This window comes from Moschus berezovskii, chromosome 6 (genome assembly GCF_049115385.1).
Source record: "Moschus berezovskii isolate FMDL1 chromosome 6, NW_MosBer_1.0, whole genome shotgun sequence".
Lineage (NCBI taxonomy): Eukaryota > Metazoa > Chordata > Mammalia > Artiodactyla > Moschidae > Moschus > Moschus berezovskii.
This window is the reverse complement of record NC_142465.1, coordinates 37242254-37270033: the sequence shown is the minus strand read 5'-3', so window position 1 is coordinate 37270033 and position 27780 is coordinate 37242254. Positions and strand designations below refer to the sequence as shown.

General features: G+C 40.6%; 1 protein-coding gene and 1 long non-coding RNA gene across 13 annotated transcripts in view; one reads left to right on the top strand and one right to left on the bottom strand.

Moving 5' to 3' along the window:
- The window catches only part of PCED1B (PC-esterase domain containing 1B), a 197758-nt gene that overhangs the window by 116793 nt on the left and 53185 nt on the right, over positions 1–27780 (top strand). For 10 of the 12 annotated variants that reach the window (XR_016037587.1, XR_008681839.2, XR_016037590.1 and 7 more), the window contains exons 4-5: positions 11274–11445; positions 23825–24026. The gene's annotated coding sequence lies outside the window, so the exon portion shown is untranslated. Of the gene's footprint in view, positions 1–11273; positions 11446–23824; positions 24027–26816; positions 27243–27780 lie in introns of those variants that run through there. The other 2 variants (XR_016037588.1, XM_088836958.1) reach the window with 2 other exon arrangements.
- Positions 19570–23868, bottom strand: LOC148777596 (uncharacterized). The gene is made up of 2 exons (XR_016037591.1): positions 23730–23868; positions 19570–20154 (listed from the first exon to the last, which is right to left on the bottom strand). It is a non-coding gene; the product is annotated as an uncharacterized LOC148777596 (long non-coding RNA).

The following is a 27780-nucleotide window of genomic DNA, read 5'->3' as shown; positions in this document are numbered from 1 at the left end:
CTGATATTTTAGCACTTACCACTTGCCCCTTTGTAGTCTGTTGACTGCTGTTGCATGTCTCTCCCAGCACACTGGACTTTGAATTCAGGATTTGGCAATTAATACGACACTCAATATACGTGTCAAATTAATGGTATGATCTCTCATCTAGTTCTCACAACAACTTTGTAAGTGGAATTATTCTTGTTTTTACAGATACAGGCTGAGAGAGGTTAAGTAATTGGCTCAAGTTCACACAGAACTGGTCAGGTTTTGACTCCAAGCATCAGATTGCCCCTACTCTGTGCTGGCATCCTTGTTACTCAGTTGTCTGAGACAATCCAGAAACCAGTGTTAAATTAACTCTACAGAGAAACCGTTAAGACAGGTGGCACCAATGCCAGTGGTTGCCTATGTAAGCAAACCCAAATCAAAGTCTGTAAATGCCTTGTGGTCATGAAATCAAGACCTAAGGACAACCATCCACAAGCAGCCAATTAGGCGTCAAGCTATAGCCAACCAATAATTTATTGCTTTGCTTCCACCTTCTTTCTATAAAGTCTTTCCTGGAGCCCCTGTTGGTGGAGGTCTCAACTGCTTCTGGCCTGGTGCTACTCCGTTCTGATTTTTGCTGAAAGAAGCTAAGAAATTTTCATACAGTCTGTCTTTTAACACTAAGGATCCATTCTGTACAGCACGTCCCTGCTTGTGATCTTTGCCCATCCCCTACTCCCCTCCTGTAACTGTTCAGTCCATCACCTTATCCCCATTCCCTCCATCATCACCTCCTTCACACATCTCGATTACTGCAATGGATAGTATAGATCTGGAATTTTGGCTTACCTCCAAAAACAAAAAATATTTAAAATTATGGGTGACTTTTCTAAATTGCAAGCATTTGTTATAATCTCCCTTAGAGACAAAGACATACTTCCATGTACTCAGCCTTGTGTAGCTTAAATCATGGTTCACTGGGAAGTTAGAATTATGTTTTCACCTTGTAACATAAATTTTGGTACGAGGATCAGCACACTTCTCTAGTCCTATAAATCATATGAGGCAACTGTATAGTTTCCAAGATTCTTCCCTGGTTTATTGATTTCATTTACCACTCTATATCAGACTCTGCCATTGGGGACCCAGTTCTGATCACTTGCTTTTCTAAGTTGTTTTTAACTCATTTCATTGCTCAGTTTCTCTGCAGCTGGGGCCTAGATTGCTCTAAACTGCATTCCTGGTTTCCTGCCTTCCTACTTTGACATTGACTACCACATGCTTCTGATATGCTCTGGCTGTGCTCTGTCACAGGTAGGGATACTTGGCCATGTTACGACCTCCCTGTAGTTCTGGCTGCTGGCCCTTTGCTGCCAGCATCCTTCAGAACTCTTCCTCCCATGCCCCTGAAACAGATCTGCCTCCCAATTGCCTGCCTTATCTCAGGGGTGGCCCTCTTTCCAAGTACTGGAACTTGCTTAGACCCATAAAGGTCCGTTTGATATCTACTTATTGAAAACACAAGAGAAACTTCTTCAGAGCAAAGGAAGTCAGTCATTTTGGCAGTCTGTTCAGATCGTTTCAACAAGAAAGCTTCTCTGAATATTAAGGTTTCCTGCTCTTCTGGGAACAAAGTACTCTAGTTAATATCGTCAGATGACCTGCCAAAAAGAAAGGTCACTCTGGTAGGAGTTCCATGTGCTATTAAAAGATCGGATGTTCCTTAGATGGGAAAGCAGTGACATATGGCCAGGGTTTTAATGAGACAGAGAAAGATACGATGTGGCAAAACTTGATAGTATATGAAATTGTTCTCTTCAAAAATAACACTGCATTTATTTTGTTTTGTAATTCCATTTAAAGTTATTGTCTTCATTTGAGTATTGTGAATTATCTATCAGCATTATGTATTTAACTTGTCAAGTGAAGATGTGTTCTTGAATGAGAGGAATAAAAAAACTTTTAAAAATGTTTTTGAAATAGAGCTATGTCTGAAGGGGGCTTCCCTCATAGCTCAGTTGGTAAAGAATCCACCTGCAATGCTGGAGACCCCAGTTCGATTCCCAGGTTGGGAAGATGCCCTGGAGAAGGGATAGGCTACCCACTCCAGTATTCTGGCCTAGAGAATTCCATGGACTGTATAGCCCATGGGGTCACAAAGAGTTGGACATGACTGAGCAACTTTCACTTTCTTTTCACTATGTCTCAAGGGAGAAAATGGAGATCATGAGAAAGTGAAATAATCTCTCTCCATATTCATTACCTTTATCTTCAGCCCCATCAAAATATTAATGGCTGTAAGGCTATTCCCTTCTTCCTCCTCTGATTGTTCCTCTAAATTCATTTAGCAATAGCATCTCCCCAAAACTGGAGTTGTCTCTTCTACTCTGTCCATTTTCCACTTCCTCACCTTTCATTCACTTTTCTTTGTAGTTAAATATTCATTTTTCACTTTATTATGTCCATGCAAATAGCGTTCACAACTTAATCATTTGCTTTTTTCCTATAGTAATTGCCTTTTTAAAAATTTGCTTGTCTTATTTGTCTCAATTTATCTCACACCTTCCAACATTCTATCAGTCCAATTTCCCACAAGATTGAATTATATAATGTATCAATTCCAGTTCCAAAATAAGTGAATTCTTTTAAATTTTCAAGAGCTGTGACATATAGCTCTATGTTATAAAACTGGGAAATCTTGACATTTTAAAAGTAGAGTGGTTATGAGTGTTATTTTTTAAAAATATGTATACCATTAAAAATATAGGTAAATCATACATCTTCAACTGGCAGCACTTTTCTGAGAAGCAGTAAAGCTTAGGAGCTGAGTATCTGGTATTAGGGGTTTCCCAGATGATTCCGTGATAAAGAATCCACCTGCCAATGCAGGATATGCAAGTCCGATCCCTAGGTCAGGAAGATCCCCTGGAGAGGGAAATGGCAACCCATTCCAGTATTCTTGCCTGGGAAATCCCATGGACAGAGGAGTCTGGCAGGCTGCAGGCCATGGGGTCACAAAGAGTCAGATATGACTGAGCACACACACACACACACACACATCTGGTATTAGAGTGCCCAGCTTCATATCCTGGCTCTGCTCACCTGAAATTACATACTCACTGTTTTCTGCCTCAGTCTCCCCTTCCATAAAATGGAGGTAAGAGTACCTACCACAAGGATCCTTTGAGGTTTAACATAGATAATATAGGTAAATATATAATGCCTGATGCATAGTAAATACTTAGTGAATGTTAGGTGTTAGCACTACAGTGATAGCAAAGAAACAATTTTTAAAATACTGAAAGACTATCTAAAGCTTATGCATGAAAATATATGAACATAAAATTAAGAGGAAAATAACAAGCTGGATAAAAACATTTGCAACATGAATGAGAGAGCATAAGGTAAACATTTCATATATCATAGCCTTGGATAAAATAGAAAAACAAGTAAAGTGCATAAATTGTACAGTTTATAAAACAAATAAAGCTGGTTGTATGGGAACTTTCCTGGCAGTCCAGCAGTTAAGACTCCACACTCCCACTTGCAGGGAGCATGGGTTCAATCCCTGGTTGAAGAATTAAAATCCCACAAGCCACGTGGTACAACAAAAAAAAGCAAAAACAACCCCCAAAACTGGCTATATGAAAACATATCTGCTTTCACTTATAATAAAAATTGCACATTAAAATAGAATGATATGCAATCAAAGAAAAGATACAAGCTGTTTATATCAGAAATGAAAGAAGGGCAGTCATTACTGATCCCATGAATATTAAAAGAATAATAAAGGAATATTATTAACAACTCTATGCCCCCAAAAATACAATAACTGGATGAAATGGACCATTTCTTTGAAAGACACAATCTATGAAAACTGATACCTAGGAGAAACAGACAATCTGAAAAGCCTATATCTATTGAGGAAATATGACCAATCTAGACAGCATATTAAAAAACAGAGACATTACTTTGCCAACGAAGGTCCGTCTAGTCAAGGGTATGGTTTTTCCCGTGGTCATGTATGGATGTGAGAGTTGGACTGTGAAGAAAGCTGACCTCAGAAGAATTGATGCTTTTGAACTGTGGTGTTGTAAAAGACTCTTGAGAGTCCCTTGGACTGCAAGGAGATCCAACCAGTCCATCCTAAAGGAGATCAGTCCTGGGTGTTCATTGGAAGGACTGATGTTGAAGCTGAAACTCCAATGCTTTGGCCACCTGATGCAAAGAGCTGACTCATTTGAAAAGACCTTGATGCTGGGAAAGATTGAGGGCAAGAGGAGAAGGGGACGACAGAGGATGAGATGGTTGGATGGCATCACCGACTCAATGGACATGAATTTGGATAGGCTCCAGGAGTTGGTGATGGACAGGGAGGCCTGGCGTGCTGCAGTTCATGGAGTCACAAAGAGTCAGACACGACTAAGCGACTGAACTGAACTGAAATGATTGAGGAAATTGAATTAGTAATTAATGATATTCAAAAAGAGAAACTACCAGGCGCAGGTGGATTCGCTGGTGAATTCTACTATACATTTAAGGAAGAAATGATACCAATTCTCTACAATCCCTTCCAGAACTAGAAGCTGAGAGAATATTTCCTAACTCATTCTTTGAGTCCAGCATTACCCTAACAGCAGAACCACACAAAAACATTAAAGAAAACAATGTATCTCATAAGCATAGATGTGAAAATTCTCAACAAAATATTAGCAAATCAAATCCAACGATGTATAAAAAGATATACACCATGATGAAGTAGGGTTTATTCCAAGTACATGAGGCTCATTCAGCATTTGAAAATCAATTAATGTAATTCATCACATCAACAGGCTAAAGGTTTTGGTTTTTTTATGATTATATCTATAAATGTAGAAAACATATTTGAAAAAAATCCAAAACCCATTCACTATGATTGGATTTGAAATGTAAAACAAACACCATTCACATCAGCATCATTTACAAAAGAAATTCTTAAGGAAAAGTTTTTAAAAATAAATACAAGATCTGCCTGATGAAAATTATAAAATTCTGATGAAAGAAATAAAAGATCTATATAAATAGAGACATATTCCATGGATACAAGAGTGAATATTGTCAATATATCAGTTCTTTACAATTTGATCTATAGATGTAACTCAATCCTAATAAAAATGCCAGCAAGTTATTTTGTGGCTAGTGACAAATTGATTCTAAAGTTCATTTGGAGAACCTGAAGTCCCAGAATAGCCAACACAATACTGAAGAAGAAAAAATCTTGAGGACTGCCACTATCTAAATTTAATTCTTACTCTACCTACAGTGATGTGGAATTGGCAAAAGAATTGGCAAAAATATATCAATGGCATGAAATAAATAGCTCAGAAGTAGACCCCCACAAATCTAATCAACTCATCTTTGACAAAGGAGCAAAGGCAATTCAGTGAACAACGGATAAGCTTTTCAACAAATGGCACTGGAAAAACTGGACATCCACAGGAAAAAAGGAAAAAGAGGGAATTGATGCAAACCTCACACCTTTTTAAAAAATTAACTCAAAATGGGTCATAAGCCAAGGAGAAAATCTAGGTGATCTTATGCTTGACAATGAGTTTCTAGATTCAGCAGCAAAAGTGCAATCCATGAAAGAAAAATTAACTGGGACTTCATTACAATTTAAAAACTTATGGGGGGGGACGTATGCTCTTTAAAAGACACTCTTAAATGATTAAAAAGACAAGTCATAGACTAGGGGAAAATATTTACAAAACGTGTATCTGATTAAGAACTTGTATCTAAAGGGTACAAATAATTCTCAAAACTCAACAATAAGAAACCAAACAACCTAACTTTAAAAATGGGCAAAAGATCTAACACCTTAAGAAAAAAGCTATAGATGCCAAAAAATATATGAAAAGATCCTCAACATCATATGTCATTGAAAGTAAAAGTGAAGTCGTTCAGTCGTGTCCGACTCTTTACAACCCTGTAGCCTGCAAGGCTCCTCCATCTGTGGGATTCTCCAGGCAAGAATACTGGAGTGGGTTGCCATTTCCTTCTCCAGGGGATCTTCCTGACTCAGGGATCAAACCCAGGTCTCCCGCATTGCAGGCAGACTCTTTACTGTCTAAGCCACCAGGAAATATCATATATCATTAGGGAATGACAAACTAAAACAAAAATGAGACACCTATTAGAATGGCCAAAATCCAAAGTAATGACAATACCAAATGCTGGAGAGGATCTTGAACTATAGGAACTTTCATTGTTGGGTGGGAATGCAAAATGGTCCAGCCATTTCAGAGATAGTTTGGCAGTTTTTTACAAAGCTATACTTTTAGTCTTACCACACAATCCATTATTTATCTTCCTTGTTATTTACCCAAATGAGTTGAAAATTATGGCCACACATAAACCTGCTTTTGAATGTTTATAATAGCTCTGTCATAATTTCCAGAACTTGGAAGCAACCAAGATGTCCTTTAGTAGGTGGATGGATAAACAAATTGTGGTACATTTATAAAATGGAATAATATTCAGTGATAAAATGAACTGTCAAGCCACAAAGACATGGATGAACCTTAAATGCCTATTGCTAAGTGAAAGAAGCCTAATAATTAGAAAAGACTACCTACTGAATGACTACAGCTATTAACTTATGGCATTCGGAAGATGCAAATTATAAAGCTAATAGACTAGTGATTGCTAAGGCTTCTGGGGGAGAGGAGGATGTGCTCTAGGTGCAGCAGAGAGAATTTTTAGGACAGTGGAACTATTCCATACGATACTGTAATGGTGCATACACGATACGAAGATACATGATAATACCTAACACCATGAAACATGATGGATGCAAAGAAACATTTGTCCAAACCGATAGAATATACATCACAGAGTGAACCCTAATGTAAAGTAATGACTTTAGTCAAAATTCCCTGGTGGCAATGATGGTAACTTGTCTACCTGCAACATGGGAGACAGTGGGTTGGGAAGATGCTCTGGAGAAGGAAATGGCAACCCACTCCAGTACTCTTGCCTAGAAAATTCCATGGATGGAGGAGCCTGGTGGGCTACAGTCCATGGGGTCACAAAGAGTTGGACATGACTGAGCGACTTCACTTTCTTTTTTTCTTTCGTTAAAATAATATATCAATATTGGTTCATCGGTTATAGCAAATGTACCACACTGATGCAAAATTTAATAATAGGAGAATCTTTGGGGATGGGAAGAGTGTATATGAGAACCCTATACTTAACAGCCTATTAATATATTTTTATATATTGTTATATGTAATGTTGTAACATTTTTCACCTATGACATTTCAAAATTATTTTTATACTGCAGTATCCACTGAGGATGAAGTCTATTCTCTACTCAAGTCTAGAGTTATCTGTTTTTAAATTATATATGTATTTATACATATAGTGTTTGTGTCTGTGTGTGTGTGTATTTCTTCTTTAAGACCTCTGTTTGCTTCTCAGTGTCCTCTACAAAAAAAATTCATATTAACTCCTATCCTTGTAGGACCTGGAGCTGTGCCTAGTCCGTGGTAGTTTCCCACACACTATTTCCTAAATCACTGTTGCATGATATGTTGAATGTAGATGACTGTGAGTGCACTAAAATGTGCTGTCATCTAGTTCATATACATTTCTCCCTCTTATATACAATGCTACAATGATAGGTGTTGCCAAATGCCTTGTGGATTTCAGAAAACAACATGCCTATAGCTTTCCCCTGCTGTGTCAGACCAATAACTCTAGTCCATCTCAGTTCAGCTTGTTAGAGAGCAGGTAGAAAAAATCATAAGGACAGTTAAACAGTAAAGGGCCCATGAGATGTGGATTAAAAGGCACAGCTATTCACTTAAATTCTACTTCCCCAGTGTTCTTAAAAACGAAGTGTAGATTTGTTTGAAGTTACTTGGAAGGCTTTCTAAAGTCCTAGGTAGTATGGTTATTAATACTGCCCTAACAGTATTTTATTAGGGCTTTCCCAGTGGCTCAGGGGTAAAGAATCCACCTGAAATGCAGGAGACACAGAAGATGCAGGTTCGATCTCTGGGTCGGGAAGATGGCAACCCACTCCAGTATTCTTTCCTGGAAAATCCCATGGACAGAGGAGCCTGGTGGGCTACAGTCCAAGGGGTTGCAAAGAGTTGGACACAACTGAGCACAAGCACATAACAGTATTTTATTACCATTATTATTCCTTAACAAAGAAAACAGATATTTTTAAGTTCATCTTTGAGTAAACTTGACCCTCTACCTGAAAACAGGCCACTGAGTTGTACCCAACTGTGAAGAAATATTAAAATCCATTTAGATCAACTACAATATCACCATATTGGTGTTATAAATATTTAATTATATATATATATATATATTTTTTTAAGCACCACAGATAAAAACATATAGAAGATTCTTATATGGTAGTCAGACTGGGAATTTGATTTCTGTGAACTACAACGACAGAGAAATGAGAATCCATTAAGAACTCTAAACTTAACAGAAGGGTTAAAATTTGTCATGACAGGGAATTGCTACCCAATAGCACCATCTCACTTTCCATTCTTGGGTTGGTAGGACTCTGAAATGGTGCTAGAATTTGCCTATCAAGAAATTATGCTGCATTGCAAAAGTACACGAGTTATCAGGCTATGCCAGACTGGATGTTGCCTGGGAAACTGTCACTGGTTTCTACTACAGCTGGAAGGGAAAGTAAAGTGTCTGTTTCTGAGGCAAGAATATTTCCAAAATTCTCTCTCTGGCCCTTTTATAGCTCCTGCAGTCCTCACTGTTCCTGTGTCTTCTACCTACTACTCCTGTTTGATCTGATTCTATATTTTCTCAAATTTGACTCCCTCATTTTCTAGACAGAAGTAAAAAAAAAAAAACAAAGGATACTAGAGCCCTATTCTCTCATGAAGCAATCTGCTAGAGCAGAGTGGCTTCTGCGCTTTCAGATGATACATGTGTTCTCCAGTTTGCCACAATCCGCACCATTCCCTAATGTCTCCAACACTGAGGCTACACATTAAGTTTTTATTTTGCCATTATACTTTCACTTCTGTTTTTTCCTTATGGTAGAGGGGTATTTCTCTGAGCCTATGTATTTATCAGAAGTAGCAAACTAGAGCTCTAAAATATTCAAGAATTTTTTTTTTTTTTAGTACAGTATAGCCATCACTTGGTATCCACAGGGGCTTGATTTCAAGACCCCCAGAAGATACCAAGTCCATCATATAATGGCATAGTATTTGCATACAACCTATGCCCCTACAACAAAGACTATTCCTATATACTTTAAATGCTCTGGATTATTTATAATACCTAATACAATGTAAATGCTATATAAATAGCTGGCAGCACATGGGCCATTCAAGTTTTACTTTTTGGAACTTTCAGGAATTTCTTTTTTTTTTTTTTAATAATATTTTCTATTCTTAGTTGGTTGAATCCATGGATGTAGATGGAACACATGAAATGAGAGGACTGGCTGTACAATTCTTAGAGGAAACAAAGACTATTCCTACATGTTTAGTATGCAAAATGGGTGTCCATACAAAGAATAGACCCTGCTCACTCAGCCTCTTCCATCTCACATCTAATCCCTATAGCCACTGGAGTTTACACCTCCTGGGCTTGTTCTCAAGCATAGAAGTGCTCCTGGAGTATGTAGCAGGCTCTGGATTAGCCCCCGTCCTTACTTGCTGCCTAGTTTCCTTAATCCCCCAGAGCCTACAGACTGGGACAGGCAGGTCAGACTTTTAAAGGTAAAGGCTCCGATGGCTCTAATTCTCTTCCTCATTTACTTGCCTCAATGTCTACAGATGAGCTGATTTCCACAGTCAAGCCATAACACTTCCTCCTAATTTAGCAGTGAATACTATATATTGAATCTGGATACCCTAGTTCAGTTACCTCCCTAATCATTTCACTTTCCTTGTAATTGAGATTAGATGTAGATGGTTATGGGCTTCCCACGTGGCACTAGTGGTAAAGAACCTGTCTACCAATGCAGGAGACGTAAAAGATACAGGTTCGATCCCTGGGTCAGGAAGATCCCCTGGAGGAGGGCATGGCAACCCACTCCAGTATTCTTGCCTGGAGAATCCTATGGACAGAAGAGCATGGCTGACTGCAGTCTATAGGATTGCAGAGTCAGATACGACTGACTGTGAATTAGCACAGCACAGCATAGATTGTTATAATAAGCAATTCATTTAGCCAATAGTGTTTCTTGGGGGAGGGGCACATTGTGTGGCATACAGACCTCAGTTCTGTGACCAGGGATCGAACTCGTACCCCCTGAAGTAGAAGTGTGAAGTTTTAACCACTGGACCACCAGGAAAGTTTCCCTAGCCAATAGTTTTCTTTATGAAAATGAAGGAAAGGGAGATCAAAGAGGAGGGAGCAGACAGGAAGAGGAACAGAAACAGGCCTTAGTAAAGGTGAACCATAATATGATCAATAGTTGGCATAAGGCCTAGGGTGTTTTACTCTATGTCTTCTCTCCTTGGTCATTCCTTCAGCCTCCTGGAGACAAGGCAAAACTGTATTTTCATGTTCTGCACTCTATATTAATTACTTTAAAAATCCTAGTTTTTTAAAGGACCTGGCATGTTGGAAAAGAAAGTGAAAAAACAGATTTGAGTGGAGTCATCCACCTTCCACTCTGTGTCCCCAAATGCCAGCACTTTCCAGAGGACTAGCTAGCTTAGCAGTGTCTGCTTCCCTGTAACTAGATGTCTGTCCTAATGCCCAGGGACTTTGATAGATTGATCCAGAAGAACTGGAGCCAACTTCATTGGCATCCGGACAAAATGTCTCCCGGCTCAGGTCGGCAAGGACTTTGAATGGGATGCCAGCAGACAGAGACCCAAAGCTCCTGATGAGAAGGTGTAGACCGTGGTGACCCTGGTGATCTCTGGCTGAGAACCTTCAGGGAAAAATCTCTTCGGGTCCTAAATGGTCTCCTGTGGTCCAAACACCAAGAAAAAAGGACTTAAAGCAGAAATTGAGAGACTGAGGGCTAAATTAGTTTAGATCTTTGTCCCCAAATGTAAAAGAAATGATTAGGAAATCCTAGCGTTGGTCTGAGGAAGTGGGTGGCATTGGTTGAGATGAAGTGGGGAGCCGGCAGCCGGGCTCAACCCGGAGCGCAGAAAATGGTCGGGACTCTGTAAGCAGCTCCACGAAAGAGGAAGCCCGAGCCAGCCCCCCAGCAGCCTGAGGCCACAGGGCCAGGCTCTGCAGCTGGCTGAGGTGGCTGCCCCTACCCAAGCCCGCTGACGGAAGTGCCGTCTCTCTCCCGATAGGAGGAGGATGACCCAGCAGATCGGCAAGTGGCCCAGAGGAGCTCCCCACTGCCTGCTTCTCCTCTTAGCGCCAGTGACAGTGTGGTATAACCCCCTGACCTCTCTTCCTTCCTCCTCCGGGACTAAGCCATGACTGGACATGACAATAAGGAACCCGTCCTTGCCTGAACCTGTAAGTATGCATTCCTCGTCAGCAGACACAGCGCCAAGGTAAAACACTTAACCTCAGGCTGGTGAGCTGGTCCCCCACCATGAAGGATACACCGCTTGTTCTTAAGGCATCCACTGAGAGAATTTATTCAGTCAAAGCATCTGGGGCGGGGGTGAGGGGGTTCCACCTAAAGAGATGATAAGCTCCTCATCTAGTTTTGTTTGACAGCCTCAGCAGACGACAGGCAAGGTTTGCAGATTTTTCTTAGCCTACTTCCTCCTAAAATTTTGTCTGTGGTTAATCACGTTCTGCAAGAGACAGCTTCATCCTGGAGGCTAACATTCTATGACTCCACCAAAGGTCCAGGACTCCTGAGCCTGCCGTAAGCAGACACAAACCCCAAACCAAAACAGTTACACGTTAAGTGAGGAACTTGGTGAAGTCAGTTCAGTGCCGGGTTTGTTCCCTCCAGGTCCTAAGTCAAAACAGCCTGCCCGTCTTGGTCACAATGTTTTAATTTCCATCTCCATCCCCTTCCTTGATGTGGCACCACTACAAGCATGTAAGTGGTGCGGTGCCCAGGGCAGAGGGTGAGCAGGGAGCAGGGACTGGGGGGTGTGGGCTGGCTCTGGATCTTGCTACTTCCTAGCTGACTGGCCTGGGGCAACACCTGACCCTCTCAGAAATCCTTCCCCTCATTTCGTCTTCTTCCCAGAGATAGGAACTTACCTGAAGAGTGGTTTAAAAGGGAACAACTGGGGCTTCTCTGGTGGTTCCTCTATAGGACTATACTTCCACTGCAGGGAGCATGGGTTCAGTCTGTGGCCAGGAAACTAAGACCCCTTATGTCTCATGGCCAAAAGAGCAAGGTAAAAGGTGACAGCTAATGGACACCTAATGTCTGGATGGAAAGTAGATTCCTAATGAATGATGGCAGTGATTATTATCATTGACTTTGTAAAAGGAGTTAATACACTCAGAGTACTCAGAATAGTATACTCAGGAAGTGTCATTATTACTTATTCTTGTGATCTAAGGAAATCCAGATGCCTTGTCAGTTTGGGATCTGCATGCCTCATAGAGGCAATACTATGTATTTGGCTAACATGCTTGATTTCAGAAAAAATTTGACACGATTTAGCAGGTTAAATTCAGCCTATGAAAGGGAAGTGAAAGTGTATGATCTACGTCTTAGGAATAGCAAAGACAGTAGGTCAGAGAATGGGCAGAGGAAGAAAAGAATATAGTTGTGAAGATAAATCAGGAAGCCACAGCAGGACTGCAGATTTAAGCTGAGGTCCAGGCTGTAGGGAGAGCAAGGGACTGACCCAAGCATGGTTCAGCAGACAGAATCTACTCTATCCTGGGTGGATGAAGGCAAAGGATAAATCACAGATGACCTTGTAATTTCTGTCGTAGAGCAATTAAGTGAATGTTGGCTTCACTTACTGAGAAGAACAACACACTTGGGGAATAAGATCATTAGTTTAGAACTGATTTTAAATTGGATCCTTGCATAGTCTCAGCGTTTATTCAACCAACAGCAAGGAGAGATTTCTTTCTTCTTAGCAATTTTTGTCATGTATTTTAAAACTACTCCGAGATTGAATTAGCTTCCATCACCAAGAATAAATGCAAATATGGAACATAAACACAGAATCTTTTTCTTCTGATACCAATATATCAAGTGACTAAGTCCACAGTTATACAACAGTTAGAAATCAAGACAAAGAAAACAGAATGCTGACATATGACTCATAGGTTAAACTGGTGAACATCAGAGAAATAGGAGCAATTTGTAGTTCTCCATTTTCATTTATTTAAATGTGTTTCAGAGATCCAACAACAAAATGTGTTAAGGAAAGAAACAGCCTAAAGGAGAAAGAAAGGAAGGCAAGGAGAAGTAACCAGTAGTGTAATTTTTGTGAATGATAATTTGGAAAAATATTTAAAAGTCTCCCATTTGACTGGTAGAATGGAACAGTGATGCACAACTGACATATGAAACAAATGGTGCTGTTTGGGGCACTCATTATCTTTACAAAGCAAATGTCTTTGGGAAGAGAGTCTAACCGGAAGCCACTTTTCACAGTGCTATTTTCAGTCATTTTCATATCTTCATTAAGATGTTTCAAATCCTTTTTCAGTGATAGAAGTGATGCCCTAACATAAGGCTGTAACTGCATTTCCAGCACTGAATTATAATCCTCTGCTTCTGTGTTTCTGCCTGACTGACAGGGAGCTCCTGAACAAGGAGACTATATTTTACTCAACCTTGTACCCACTGGTGTCAGGCACTGCACCTGGCTCTGGAGGCACTCATCGACATTTATCTAAATAAAAAGGAAAGGAAGAGTAGCATGCATCAAAAATATTAAGCAATTTCTACCTTCCATAAGAAGATAATTTCATGGTCGCTAATTTTGCAGTTAATATTTAAATATCTAATATTTAAGATATTAGAACTTGTCTCTATAAATGTGATATGACCAAGTTTCAGATACCTTTGAAAATAAATTATTGCATCCATAATCTTCCATGCACACAGATGAGCATTTTGGTTTCAGCAAATAATGTTACCACTCTTAGAATTAACATATAACACCACTTAAAAGCATACATTAAAAAAAAAGTTTTATTTTATTGAAGTATAGTTGATTTAAAATATTGTGTTAACTTTTGCTATGCAAGTGATTCAGTTATACATATATAACTTTTCATATCCTTTTCCAGTAGAGTTTATCACAGAATATTGAATATAGTGCTATACAGTAGGGTCTTCCTTTTTATCCATTCTATATATAATAGTTTGTATCTGCTAATCCCAAATTTCCAATCCATCCCTCCCCACACCCCACCCTGTTGCAACTACAAGTCTGTTCTCTATGTCTGTTTCTGTTTCACAGATAAGTTTGTTTGTGTCATATTTTAGATTCCATACATAAGTGATACTGTATGGTATTTGTCCTTGTCTTAGTATGATAATCTCGAGGTCCTTCCATGGTTCTGTAAATGCCATTATTTCACTCTTTTTTATGACTGAGTAAGTCGGACACGACTGAGCGACTGAACTGAACTGAACTGAAGTATTCCATTATGTATCTGTACCACATCTTTTTTTTAATTTACTTTTTTATTGAAGGATAATTGCTTTACAGAATTTTCCTGTTTTCTGTCAAACCTCGGTATGAATCACGCATAGGTATACATATATCCCCTCCCTTTTGAACCTCCCTCCCATATCCCTTCCCATCACACACCTCTAGGTTGATACAGAGCCCCTGTTTGAGTTTCCTGAGTCATATAGCAAATACCGGTTGGCTATCTATTTTACATATGGTAATGTAAGTTTCCATGTTACTCTTCCATACATCTCACCCTCTCCTCCCCTCTCCCCATGTCCATAAGTCTGTTCTCTACATCTGTTTCTCCACTGCGGCCCTGTAATAAATTCCTCAGAACCATTTTTCTAGATTCCGTATATGTGCATTAGAATATGATATTTATATTTCTCTTTCTGACTCACTTCACTCTGTATAATAGGTTCTAGGCTCATCCACCTCATCAGAACTGACTCAAATGCATTCCTTTTTATGGCTGAGTAATATTCCATTGTGTATATGTACCACAACTTCTTTATCCATTCATCTGTCAATGGACATTTAGGTTGTTTCCATGTCTTGACTATTGTGAATAGTGCTGCTATGAACATTGGAGTGCGTGTATCTTTTTAAATCATAGTTTTATCTGTATGTATGCCCAGGAATCAGATTGTTGAATCATATGGTAGTGACTGCACCAGCTTACATTCCCAAAATACCCAGATATTTTTAAACTGACGGTGTTGTGAATAGCCCCCTCCAATATGACAACTTGAAAAGTAAAAGCCATTTTAAAGAGAAAATGTTCAAACACAGATGATGAATGTGAAAGGTAAAAGAGGACTCTCTGCCAGCCTCTCTGGGAAAGAAAAAAAAAAAATAATGCTCCTAGCATTTTGCAGGTCTAGAATATAGCTTCTTTATTTGTGTAGTTTTTGCCAACATGGATCGTGGAAAGGAAATTTTGTTGTCACCAATAAATAGTTAAGTCAACTGACTCTTAAACATCTCAAAATGAGTGTCTTCGTGAGCTGGTCTGGGTTTGGACAAAACTGTGCTCTTAAAGATATGGTGACCTGGTGAACTTTAGTGAAGTGGAAGTGGAATATTATTCAGCCTGTGAAAAGGAAATCCTGTTACCTACATTAACATGGATGAACCTTGGGGATGTTATATCAGGTGAAATAAGCCAGACACAAAGACAAATACTGTGTGATTCCATTTCTATGAGGTGTCTGAAAGTGAAAGTCGCTTAGTCATGTCCAACTCTTTGTGACACCATGGACAGTACAGTCCATGGAATTCTCCAGGCCAGAATACTGTAGTGGGTAGCCCTTCCCTTCTCCGGGGGATCTTCCCAATCCAGGGATTGCACTGGGGTCTCCCGCAATGCAGGTGGATTCTTTACCAGCTGAGCCAGCAGGGAAGCCCAAGAATACTGGAGTGGGTAGCCTATCCCTTCTCCAGGGGATCTTTCTGACCCAGGAATTGAGCTAGGGTTTCACTACATTGCTGAGCTACCAGGGAAGCCCATGAGGTGTCTATAGCTGCCAAATTCACAGAAAAGTAGAATGGTGGTTCCCAGGGGCTGTGAAGAACAGCAAAATGAAAGATATGGTTTAATGGATAGAGTTTTTCAGATCTGTAAGACAAAAAAATTCTGGAGGTCTATTTCACAACAGTGTGAATATACTTTGCAGTACTGCACTGTATACTTGCAAATGGTTAAGATGGTAATATGAGAGAGGGGGAGACGGGGTGGGGGAAGGAGAAACACTGGATTCAGAAAACTAAGTTGGTAATCTTCTAATAAAATTTAATATATTTAAAGGTAAGGAATATTGCTAAATAATTCAAGATTCAATTCTCCTAGTGTATTAAATTATTCTTTATGAAAAAGGTTTATAGCCTTTTATTTTTCCTGAAATTTATGGACCATGTCTCTGGGACTAGGGGACCAAGACTCAGGAGGCCAAGTCCTTGGTCCAGGCTCCATGGTTAGCCACTTAAAAATCTATTTTTATACTGCTAATTTATTAGGATAGCTTAGTAATTATTTTGTATTACTAAAGCATGGGTGTATATGTACTAATTCCTAGAATAAATTGAGCATAGACTAATTGGTAAGCACTCTGCTTAGCCCTTGGCCTATTCAATTTCCACAAGTGGAACTGGGCCAGAGAGGTTAGTAACTTTCCCAAAGTCACTCAGCTCACAGATTAGAAACTTCAGACTCTGAACTCATTTCTTTGCCCTACAGACGCCATGCTCTGAACTATGAAGCTACACTGGAGCAGAATAGAGAAATTGCATAAAACATAAAAATTCTAAAGAAGGTTTGCAGAAAAGTTAAAGCGATCCTGACAGAATGAGGTCTTTATAAATTCCATTCCTCTCTCATCCTGGTGAAACCACCAATTGGGCTTTTGTCAACCTGTAAGCTCCCAAACTCCAGCAACTCTGGCCTTGCTCCTCTATAATGCAAAAGCTTGCATGTACTGAGTTAGTGCAGAATTTAGTTCAGTTACTAAATTCAACTCATGAGAAGTTTTGATCCAGTCTCAAAATTCTTAACATACTCTCAGAGAAGACTTTGTACCCCCAAAGAAACAAATTATTCATATGTGCTTGAAAGCGCTAAATGCAAATGATTTGAAGAGAAATGATCAAAAATGTATACTGTTTCAAGTCATACAAGTAAAGAAAACACACAGAGTTGTGGTTTGCCAAATCTGGTCCTCTTTTTTAAGGAAGCCAGTCATTGGTTGGTACACAGACACACACCATGCCAGCTGGCTGAAGTAAGGGCATTTATAAGTAAGTATTTAGTGGGCTGATTTCTAGCATGTTTGAAACACTCTGTTCCAAAAGATAAGAAAAATAAGTGTCCCTTAAAATAGAAAATGTAGATAAAATGATAGCGGCTCATATAGAGATAAGTCTAAATTAATCTGTGACCAGACCTATTAAAAATTGTTACTATTAAAGAAAGATCATTTCTGCCGTTATATTCAGAATATTTTCACTAAATTATAATATTGGGCTTTTGTGATTTTGCTTTTAAATAATTATGGTTTAAAGCAAATTATAAATTTGTAATGGCACATTAACATAAACAGAAACTGAAAGGCAAAACTCCAATCTGACTAAATATTATTTTGCCTCCTCTGTACCTGCACCCACGTGGCTGAAACAGACTAGAAAAACCAAACACCCCTGTTGAGCATGGACTGTAGCCCTCCAGGCTCCTCCGTCCATGGGATTTCCCAGGAGTGGGTTGCCATTTCCTTCTCCTGGGGATCTTCCTGATCCAGGGGTTGGACCCGTGTCTCCTACATTGCAGGTGGATTCTTTACTGTCTGAGCCACCAGGGAAGCCCATCCAAGTAACGGCTCCTGGCTTTGAGTGAGGCCCCATGCTATTGAGAAGACAGCCTCCTCATCCCCCAGATGACTATTTCATACCTTTTTCTCCATCCACAATGCAGAAGACTTCAGTTTGGGAAGACCCCAGATCTTCCTGGGTTGGGAAGACCCGCTGGAGAAGGGAAAGGCTACCTACTCCAGTATTCTGGCCTGGAGAATTCCAAGGCCTGTATAGTCCACGGGGTCGCAAACAGTAGTGAGTGGCTTTGACTTCACTTTCACTTCTCCATCCTTAGACCTCTAATACCACCCTCCCCAGGTTCACACTCAGTTGGGTGACCTGGACCCTGCTGCCTAATTCCCTGAGAAAAGAGCAATCAGGAAAACCCCTACCCGCTGGTGCCTTCACCACATCCTGTGTTTTTGCTGGCATTTCTTTGGTTGAATGTCCACTGTCCTATCCAAGGCCAACTTCTCCACTTGGGCCCTAGAGACCAGTCCTTTCACCAACTCAAGGGAATGGCTCCAGAATTCTCTCCCATTCCTCCTGCAGCATCTTTTCCCCTGTTTATGGAATCATTCCTGAAAGCATACAAACAAGCTACTGTTGTTCTCATCTTAAACAAAATCTCTCTTCTCCCACTTCCCCTCATCTTTAGTTTCCCTTTACTTATAGTTTAACTCCTCGAGGGTGGCACTGCCACTAATTCTCCTCTCATTCTCTTAACCACTGTAATCAGCAGTTGTCCCCAACACTGTCTAGGTCACCCAGTGTCCTGCCAATGGTCAAACATCCCACTTGACTTATCACCTATCTCTGACTGAGACCATCCTTCCTGCCTTGAAACACGTTTTCCTCTTGGCTTCCAGGACCTCATACTTTCTTCTTGCTGCCACTGACTCTTCCTTCTCAGGCCCTTTCCAGGTTCCTTCTCCTCTTCCTGACCTCCCAGGAATTCTCAGACCTCTTTTCTTCTGTAGCTTCACCATCTCCATTGGCAGTAGCATCCAAACCCAAATCAAACTGCTCTCTCTAGGCTAGTCCTTTCTGCCCAGTGCCAAATCCCCACCCGACACCTGACTTTAGATGTGTAAAAGGAATCTCAAAGGGAACAAGCCATCCACCCCCAAACCTGTTTCTCCCAGAGATTCTCCATCTCAGTAACTTCATCCCTCTTGCGCTCAGGCCGAGCCATGGAGCTAGCTTTGTATTCCCCACTTCTCTCACACCCCATCCTCTCTCCACAGGCAAATCCTGTCACCTCTACTTTCAAAATATATCCAGAATCTGACCCTTTCTCATTCCTTGGCTAATGTGTTTCTGGTTTAAGCCTCAACTCCTGCATTACCTGGTAACTTCCTTAAATTGGTCTTCCTGCTTTCCCTCACATCCCAGTTTTATTAAGGTGGGTGTTAATTTTCTGCTCAAGCCCCTCACAATGGCTTTCAAATAACAAGCCCAAGTCCTTTCAATGACCTATAATCTACCCCCCTCCCTTTTTTTTTTTTTTTGGCCCCACAACATAGCTTATGGGATCTTAGTTCTCCAACCAGGAATGGAACCCAAGCCCTCACTTGCACCCTCAGCATGAAAGCACAGAGTCCTAACTAACCACTGGACTACCAGGGAATTCCCATCTGTAAGGTATAGTTCAGGTCGAGGCAGGAGAGTCAACCTCAACGGAGGTAGGTTTCTTTATTCAGGCAAGGAGGGGTGACAGTCAACCAGGCTGAGCGTGAGAGGGATCAGGGAGGCTGCATATTTAAGGGAGGTTTGTGGAAGTGATAAGGGAAATGTTAGTTAGGCAGGACGTTTTCAGTTAAACTTCAGTTGAGATGGCATTTGTAGTTGAACAGGGGGTGGGAGGTTTTGGGCAGGGGATGGTAAGTCCTCTGGGCAGGGGGCGATAAGTCCCTGAGCATCAGGGTGGGACTTAAAAGTTCAAGTTCGGTTTTGTTTTCCCTAAAGTTAGATGATTCAGCAAGGGCCTTTGAGACGTTGTTTTCTTTTCTAGGCCCAAGGACTCCGTCACCATCTGCCTTTCTTCTCTGTGTGAAGAAAGTCCATCTCCTGTATGTTCCTCCCTTGTTCCCTCCAGCCCAGTCACATTCATTTCCTTATTATTCTCTCTGCTTGGTGCGTCCTCCCACCAGATTTCCACAAGGTTTCCTCCATCCCCCCCTACCCTGACCCTCAGCTTCTCAAGGCAGCCTCCTCCAGACCAAGGTTGTTTACTTCCATTGCACAGTTCTTAGCAGGATCTCTGTAACAAAAGACAAATCAACAAGAGAAAGGTTACAAATTAGCCTTTCTAAAGAAATTAAGACCCAAAGGGAGGATTGTTGTTGATGTTCAGTCACTCAGTCTATTTGACTCTGCGAACCCATGGACTGCAGCATGCCAGGCTTCCCTGTCGTTCACTATCTCCCAGGGTTTGTTCAAACTCCTATCCATTGAATAGGCCTGAATGTTTTCATATTGGATTTGAAGATCAATAGGACAAAGGGTGAGAGTTAAGGGCAGTGAAGTGAGGGAACCTAGCAAGCCCTGTTTATTGGAATTCCTAGGAGTCCCTTTGTCTTCAGAGAAAAGGGTGCTGTGTATGTGTAGGACGCTCAATCATGTCCAACTCTTTTCGATCCCATGGACTGTAGCCCCCAGGCTCCTGTCTGTGGAATTCTCCAGGCAAGAATACTGAAGTAGATGGCCATTCCCCTCAACAGGGGATCTCCCCAGGGATCTGCACTGCAGGCAGATTGTTTACCATCTGAGCTATCAGGGAAGTCCAAGGATGCTCCTTCCTTAAATGGAGAGGGCTTCTCCCACCCAGGGTCTTAAGACTTGCTTCAGGGTGGGGTGGGGAAGGGTGGTGGTGGTGGTCAGAGTCTTTCCAGTACCTGCTGTTTCTCACATTCTTTCAGCTTAAAATATTTAACATGTCAAGGTGCTGCATTCTAGGGTACAGCGTCATGAACCCCATCACCACCCTATTTAAAATTCCAACCCACAGTCCTTACATTCATCCCATCCAGCAATCATGTTCTTATTCTCTTATTTAACGAATTATTTCACTTGCTCTTTAGTTGCCTGCTTCACCCAACACAAAGATCAACTCTATAAGGGCACGGTGTTTTGATGGGTGTTTTTTTTTCTGCATGTATTATATTCACAGTGATTTCTCCCCAGCACTTCGTACAGTGCCTACCAGTTATTTTGAATGAATGAGGGAAAGAAAGACCGAATAAAGTGAGCCACGGCTAACGATGCAGATATATTTACCATCCACGGCAGTGTGCCTGGTACTCGGATCTACTTTCTCATTAAACCCATGCTTCTGTGTAGTGGTCATTATTATTCTTATTTCACAGATGAGAAGATTGCAGCATTACAGAGGAGTTAAGTGACTCCCAAACTGAAACAGTCAAGTTCCAAACCCAAGTCTGTTTGGCCCCAAAGTCAGACATCCGGCAGTTCACTTTACTTCATAGTATCATCACTCTTGCTCCAGCCCTCTCCATCGAAAGACATGCAATGACCACATCACAAATCAAGATCAAGGTTTCTAAGTGGTCCCCAGATGGGACATCAGGGCCAAACCCAAGAGGACAGTAGCCCACCTCTTTTTATAGGCTGTTGTGAATCTCAAGTTTTCTACAGCATTTCAAACATCTCAGTGCCTTCAACAATCTGGATGATTTACCAGATTTTTTGCAGTTTACCGTTGGTTCTAAGTGTGGCGTTTGTATTTTTTTCCAGAGCCTTCAATAAAAATGGAAGTTGACTCTTTCAAAAGGAAGAAAGAGAGAATAAAATATTTCAGAGAGATACAGAATATCTGCAGAGAATATTTCTGGTAGAAGAGACAAGAAGGTGTGATAGGATTGTTTCTAGAAAGAAGAGCAAGGGATTAGGGAACAAGAAAGGGAGGGAAACTTAATTCTCACTCTCACTCATACACCTTTTGAACATTTGCACCCTGTGCGTTAAGTAGCTTCTAGAAACAAGCAAAATGATCTAAGGATGACAGTGAGGACAGTATGCCTGGTCTGACTTCCCTGCAGAGGGCTGTGAAGATGACCTCCTGCAGTCAGGGGTGCTCCACCCTGTGCTCATCCATCGGGGTGATTTATGTCATTTCACCTCTCCCAGGCCCTCAGTTTCACTGTCTGCAAAGTGAAGATAATGAGAGCTTGCCTTACTTCGTAAACCAGGATTTACTGTGAGATAGCACATTTTAAGTGTAAAACATTATACATGCATAGTTCTCATTATCTTTTAGGAAAAAGCTGGGTGAGAAAGCCAGCTCACTGAGCTACAGAGCATGAAATGGGGCCAGAACAGCAATTGTAACTCTCTCCATATATCATAAGTTCTTGGAAGTAAGAAAATATGTGGGAAATAATAATCTGTTGCTTGGTCTCAAAAAAATTCATTTTGAATTTTAAAGAGTACAAGTGAGATTAGCATGTGCATTATTACAGCTTCTCTGTTCTCTGGTCTTAGGATGATTATGTGAATTTTAGTCATCCTCTAAATTGTTCTTTTATTCTCACCATGTACACACTAGCTGAAATTTAGAGAACTGGAAAGATCTGCAACTCATTTACAGAATTGCTAGACTCAAAATAATGGCAAGTTTTCAAAGTTATATCACAAATTACTCTGAATTTTAAAATACTAGTTAGATTTGCAACTCATTTGTAGAATAGCTAGTCAAATAATGGCACATTTTCAAAATGATGTCACAAGCCACTCTGAAGTTTAAAATACAAAAGTTATCAGTTGGGTTCTAGATACAGCCCTGCCTTGAGACACAATAATGATTGTAATTAAATTCATGGGAAAAGTGTGAAATAATTTGATTTGTGGCTATAGAAAAGAGGATAAAAACAAAGTGTAATGTGTGGGGTTAATTTTTAAGCCATACATTGAGCAGTCAGTGAAGTAAAGTAGTATTTTTCAAGAAGAAAAGATAAATGCATCACTTAACAGGCCAATTTACCTAAAACATAGAATTTAAAAAAAATAATCTAGGGATGAAGGACATTATTTCAGCACTATTTTGGAATCTGTTACTCTTGTTCGTTAGGTATCTTACACCATTTAAAGCAATGGAGAGATACCTTATCCTAAAGTGACATACTTTAGAAGGTTCACTATTGGGAGAAAACTTCTAAAACTTCACTTCCTTTTTTGTTTTCTTTTTTCTGATTTATTTCTTCCTTCTCTTTCCTCTTGGCATCTGTAGAAGTGAAATTCCTCCTCTTCCAAGTCAGATCCTTCCCAAACAAAACAAAGCTCTGAGCTTATCTAATCAATCAGAGAACGACTTCCCATTTCCCTTTCCTGTCACCTGCTGGTTTGTTTCCAGGGGAGCAGGAGAGGAGGCTTTGCCACTTTGTGTTTACCAGAGTCCTGTGGCTGAGACCCCTTGCTTTCTGCAGCTGCGGAATGGTCTATCCTTCCACCCACAGGAGGTAGGAGGAGCAAGGGAAGTGATTTGAAAATGGCTTGTAAACTCTAACGCCCCCATATAAAAATTCAGGATTCTGACTTTAAAAAATTAATTAGAAAAGGGACCAGTCTTCCTGTCATCATTTCTGGTATCTCTCTTCTCACTTCCGCTTCCAGTCCCGTCTTTCCCCCTTTCCCCTTCTAATAGCTTTCCCAGCTGTGAACAAACTACACAAATAAGGGTGCTAAGAACCCAGAGTTTGAATTGTTAAAATGAAACAAAGCAAGAGTCAATAGACATTACACCCAAATTACTTAGAAATGTGAAATGAAAGCAAGCTAAGAGCCAAATTTCAGGAAGAAGCTCTAGTTTGATTTACTTACCAGTTTGTTTCATATTTGCCCATTTCTTAAAGCTTCGGTCATTAGTCTTCCACTTCCTAATGCAAGAAAGTGCTGATTCGTGTCATTTGCTCCAGATGCCACCGGAAATGGCCTCTTCTCCCTAGACGCTGACTCACAAACAGAGCAGCCCCCAGAGTGAATTTATCTGCCTTGCAGCCCAGGCTCTGGGCTCTCCAACCTGACGCTTCAACCTCCAGCCGAAAAAGGAGTCTCTCAAGGGAGAAGATCTAGGACCAACTGAGAAGTACATTTCTAAATCACCAGTTACTTTAATGAGTAAGTATTTTCAGTTTTCCCATTTTATTTTAAGCACTACTATTTCACATTTCTGACCAGCCTTTCTTAGGATCCTCATTTTTGGGGCACTTAATGTATAGGAAGGAATCACCATCCTAGTCTGTTCCACCCACCTCCACTTAACTCAAGAGTCCTAAAGAGACAACTGTTATTATTGTAATATTGACTGATAAGCCACTAAATCTCTAAAAGCACACAGTGCAAGGAAACAGTGAGCTGTGAACTGGAGAAAAGAGATGATGCTTCTATTGTCTGTGTAATCTTATATGTTGTGGTTGACCACAAAGGCTTGGCATCAGTTAAGACTCCTAGCTCTGCTTTTTATAAAATGGATGACCTTGGGCAGATGACTCAATCTTTTACTTTTTGAATGTGTAAAATGGAGAAAATGAAGTACCAATTTTATCCAGGTCTTAAGAGGAACAAATAGAGGAGACAAAACACTGAGCGTACTGTTGAGAGGGTACTAAACTGTCACTAAATAATAAGTTAAAATTTTAAATAATAAGATAAAACTTCATTTCACTGGACAGTTTCCTTAACTGCTAAGTCCCATCCCCCAAATATGCTGATGACTCAGACTAACATTTAACATCCATGGAGTTTCCAGAGCATTTCCACAATTAACCCTGAGGTAGGCAGTGCCGTTGGATTAGTTTTGTTACTGAGGGATAAGGGATAAGCTAAGAGATCTGCTGAACATACAGTAGGAACAAACTCTTAGGCCCAAACTCAGATCTGAAGGGAGGAAAGCATGACTTGGGAAAGGCCTGGTGTGGTGGTGGGTTCACTTCCCTTGGCCCTGTCCCCTCCTGTACCTCCTCTTGTTCCCAGCCTTGGCCTTGAAACCTAGGGAAATCCCACACAGAGCAGTGGGAACCCAGAACCTCCAGATCCCTCTACCAAAGTGTTGGCAGGGAACAGACAGAAACTGGCGCTTAGAATCCCATTTTCCCATTCAAAACCTTTGTTCCCCATAGAAACCTAGTATCTGAATACTAGATAATATTGTTAAAAAATAATACCAACAGCAATAATAAGATATAATTTTAAAAGCTCTTCTGGACAATCTCCCTAGAGGAACATAGGGACCATTTCTCCTATTTCAAGCTTAAACACACAGAGGTAAAGTGAGCACTGGTGGTGGCAGAAACCTCTGGTCTGCTGACTCAGACTAGTGCTCTTATCATTGGTTAAATGGGCTTCTGTGGCCCTTCCTGGAGACAGAATTTTCAGAATCCAACCTGTTCATCAGTCGAAAGTAATTTAGTCATTATTAGCACCCCCACCCCCAACCTTTACAATCATGGAAACTTCCTATTCACCCGTTGAATCTAGAGTAGTTATAATCTAGAGTAGTCAATGTAAGTATAGAAACGTTTAAAACACAAATGTAGCTTTAGTGCAGCCCTGACTTTCCCACTGACTCACTCAGAGGAATTGCTAACTCTAAGTGGTAAAAAACAACTAGGTTGACTTCATACTTGTCATGTTTTCACAAAGAAAAATTTAAAGCTGTGCACACAGCATTGCTTTGTTGATCAACAGAATAAAAAAGGAAAACTACATGCAGCTTTTTTTTTTTAGATAAAATTATTTTTTCCTCTTGATTTCACTAAGTATGTATAACTGAGGTTAAAAGCTCAGGCTCTGGAGCCATATTTCCTCCTAAAGAAGCAAAACAAAATCTTATGCTTATCTAATCAAGCAGAAGAGTCACTGTCCATAAGGATGAGTGCTGTCTCTTCTCAGCAGCTGTACAACCTTGGATGATTGACATAACTTCTCCAAGCCTCAGTTTACTCACCTGTAAAATGGGTATAATAGTTCCTTCTTCACTAGGTCGTAAGTATAGAAGAGGCTTTGCACAGGGTAAATGCTCAGTGGGTAACAACCATATTCTGCCTCAGACACTGGTCCATGAGGGGTACAAGGATAGGTGAGACCCATTTCTGCTGACTAGGATGTACTGGAGTAGAAAGACACATGGACAGTTAATTATACAATAAAGCAGAAAGTCACTCAGTCATGTCCGACTCTGCACAACCCCATGGGCTGTAGCCCACCAGGCTCCTCTGCATGGAACTCCCCTGGCAAGAATACTGGAGTGGGTAGCCATTCCCTTCTCCATGGGTCTTCCTAACCCAGAGATCGATCCCTGGTCTCCTGCATTGTAGGCAGATTCTTTACCATCTGAACCACCAGGGAAACCAGAACCAAGGGTTAAACAGAGGTGTCTGTCAGAGGAAGGGGGGAATTTTTCTTTCTGGGAACAGAGAAGGCTCTTAGAGAGAACTGTATTTTAAACTGGGTCTTAAAGCAGGAACAGAATTTCAGGAGAGGAAAGGGTTAGGGAACACAATGCTGAGTCACAGAGCAAACAGGGACCAGGTAAGAAAAGCCCTCTGGGTATATGGGAGCTCTGTAATTCATCCACAGGCTTTGGAGAGATGCACAGAAGGATCATCTCCTAGGTTAAAAAACAAAGTCTATAAATGCAAACTGTTGTAGTTAGGCTAGTGTATCAGATGAAAATGAAGATATGAAATTGAGAAATATGAGAAAACATGTATAAAACCTCTCCTATTTTGAAAAGTTTCAATCAAAGTAAGACACACTTCCTTAAGGATTATGAGAAATCTATAGAAAGTAGAAAAGTTAACCATAAAATCTAAAAGAGGTGAAACTGCTCAGTTTCCTAAAATATATAGCAACATTCTCATTCCTAAAGTATTTTCTAAAATCACATCTTTTTTTTTTTCCTTTTAGTTGCCAAAAAACTGTTGAGCTGATCCATATCTAAGTTGTCACTGAAGGATTTTGATGTTTTAGGAATGGTGGAAATGGCCAGTCATGAAAAATAAAAATGACTTGACCCAAGCATTTTAGAAGCAGAGTTTATTTCCACCAAATTATCCCCAGCCAATGTTAAGCATAAATTATATAGCAGTTCTCTGAAAGTGCACAGAAAAACAGACCACCATCATTCCCATGGAAGATCGACATTTACCTTTGGAAGGATTGTTCAAAGGTCACAGGAGTCTTCTGTGCGGAATTCAGCCACAGTTTGATGGGAGGATAGTGGTATCCAGAGAATTTACGAGTGATAAAAGGCCCACACAGACTAAGTCACCTCTTGCTCCTCCCCTGCCCCACCCCCACCCCCAGGAAATCTCACCTGAACTCACCTTATTCTACTCACTAGAGCGTCAGGAACTCAGGCGACAAGTTTGAGATAGCTAAATTTATTCACTTAAAAATATGGCAGACTTTATGCAAAGGCCTTCACATGTGTTCATTTAATCCTTGATTCTAAAAGAAGTCCACTGTAGTATTCCTGTTCTGTAGGTAAGATTTCTTAAGTGCAGCGAGATTACACTATCGCCCCAGGGTCTCAGAGGCTAATAAAGCAGTGGAGCAGGGTTTAAGCCCTGGGGGCTCAGTCGAGGGCCCACCTTCTCAGCCTCAGGCCCCAATTCGGAGTTATCTGCATACAAATAGTAAGGGATACGGGACGGTATCGTTTGTTTCCTTCCCAACTAGGACTTTTAGGGGAAGGGTGGCGATTAACAGGCTGGAAAAACAGAGGTAAACCAGAACTGTGGGGACAAAAGAGGGCTTTCTGTTCATCTTACGGGTGGACGCTAAGAGCGTGGATGAGTTTACCGCGGGAAAGAATGCTGAAGAAAAGAAGGAGGGAGCCAGTGAGTGGGCCTTGAGAAAGACCGACGTT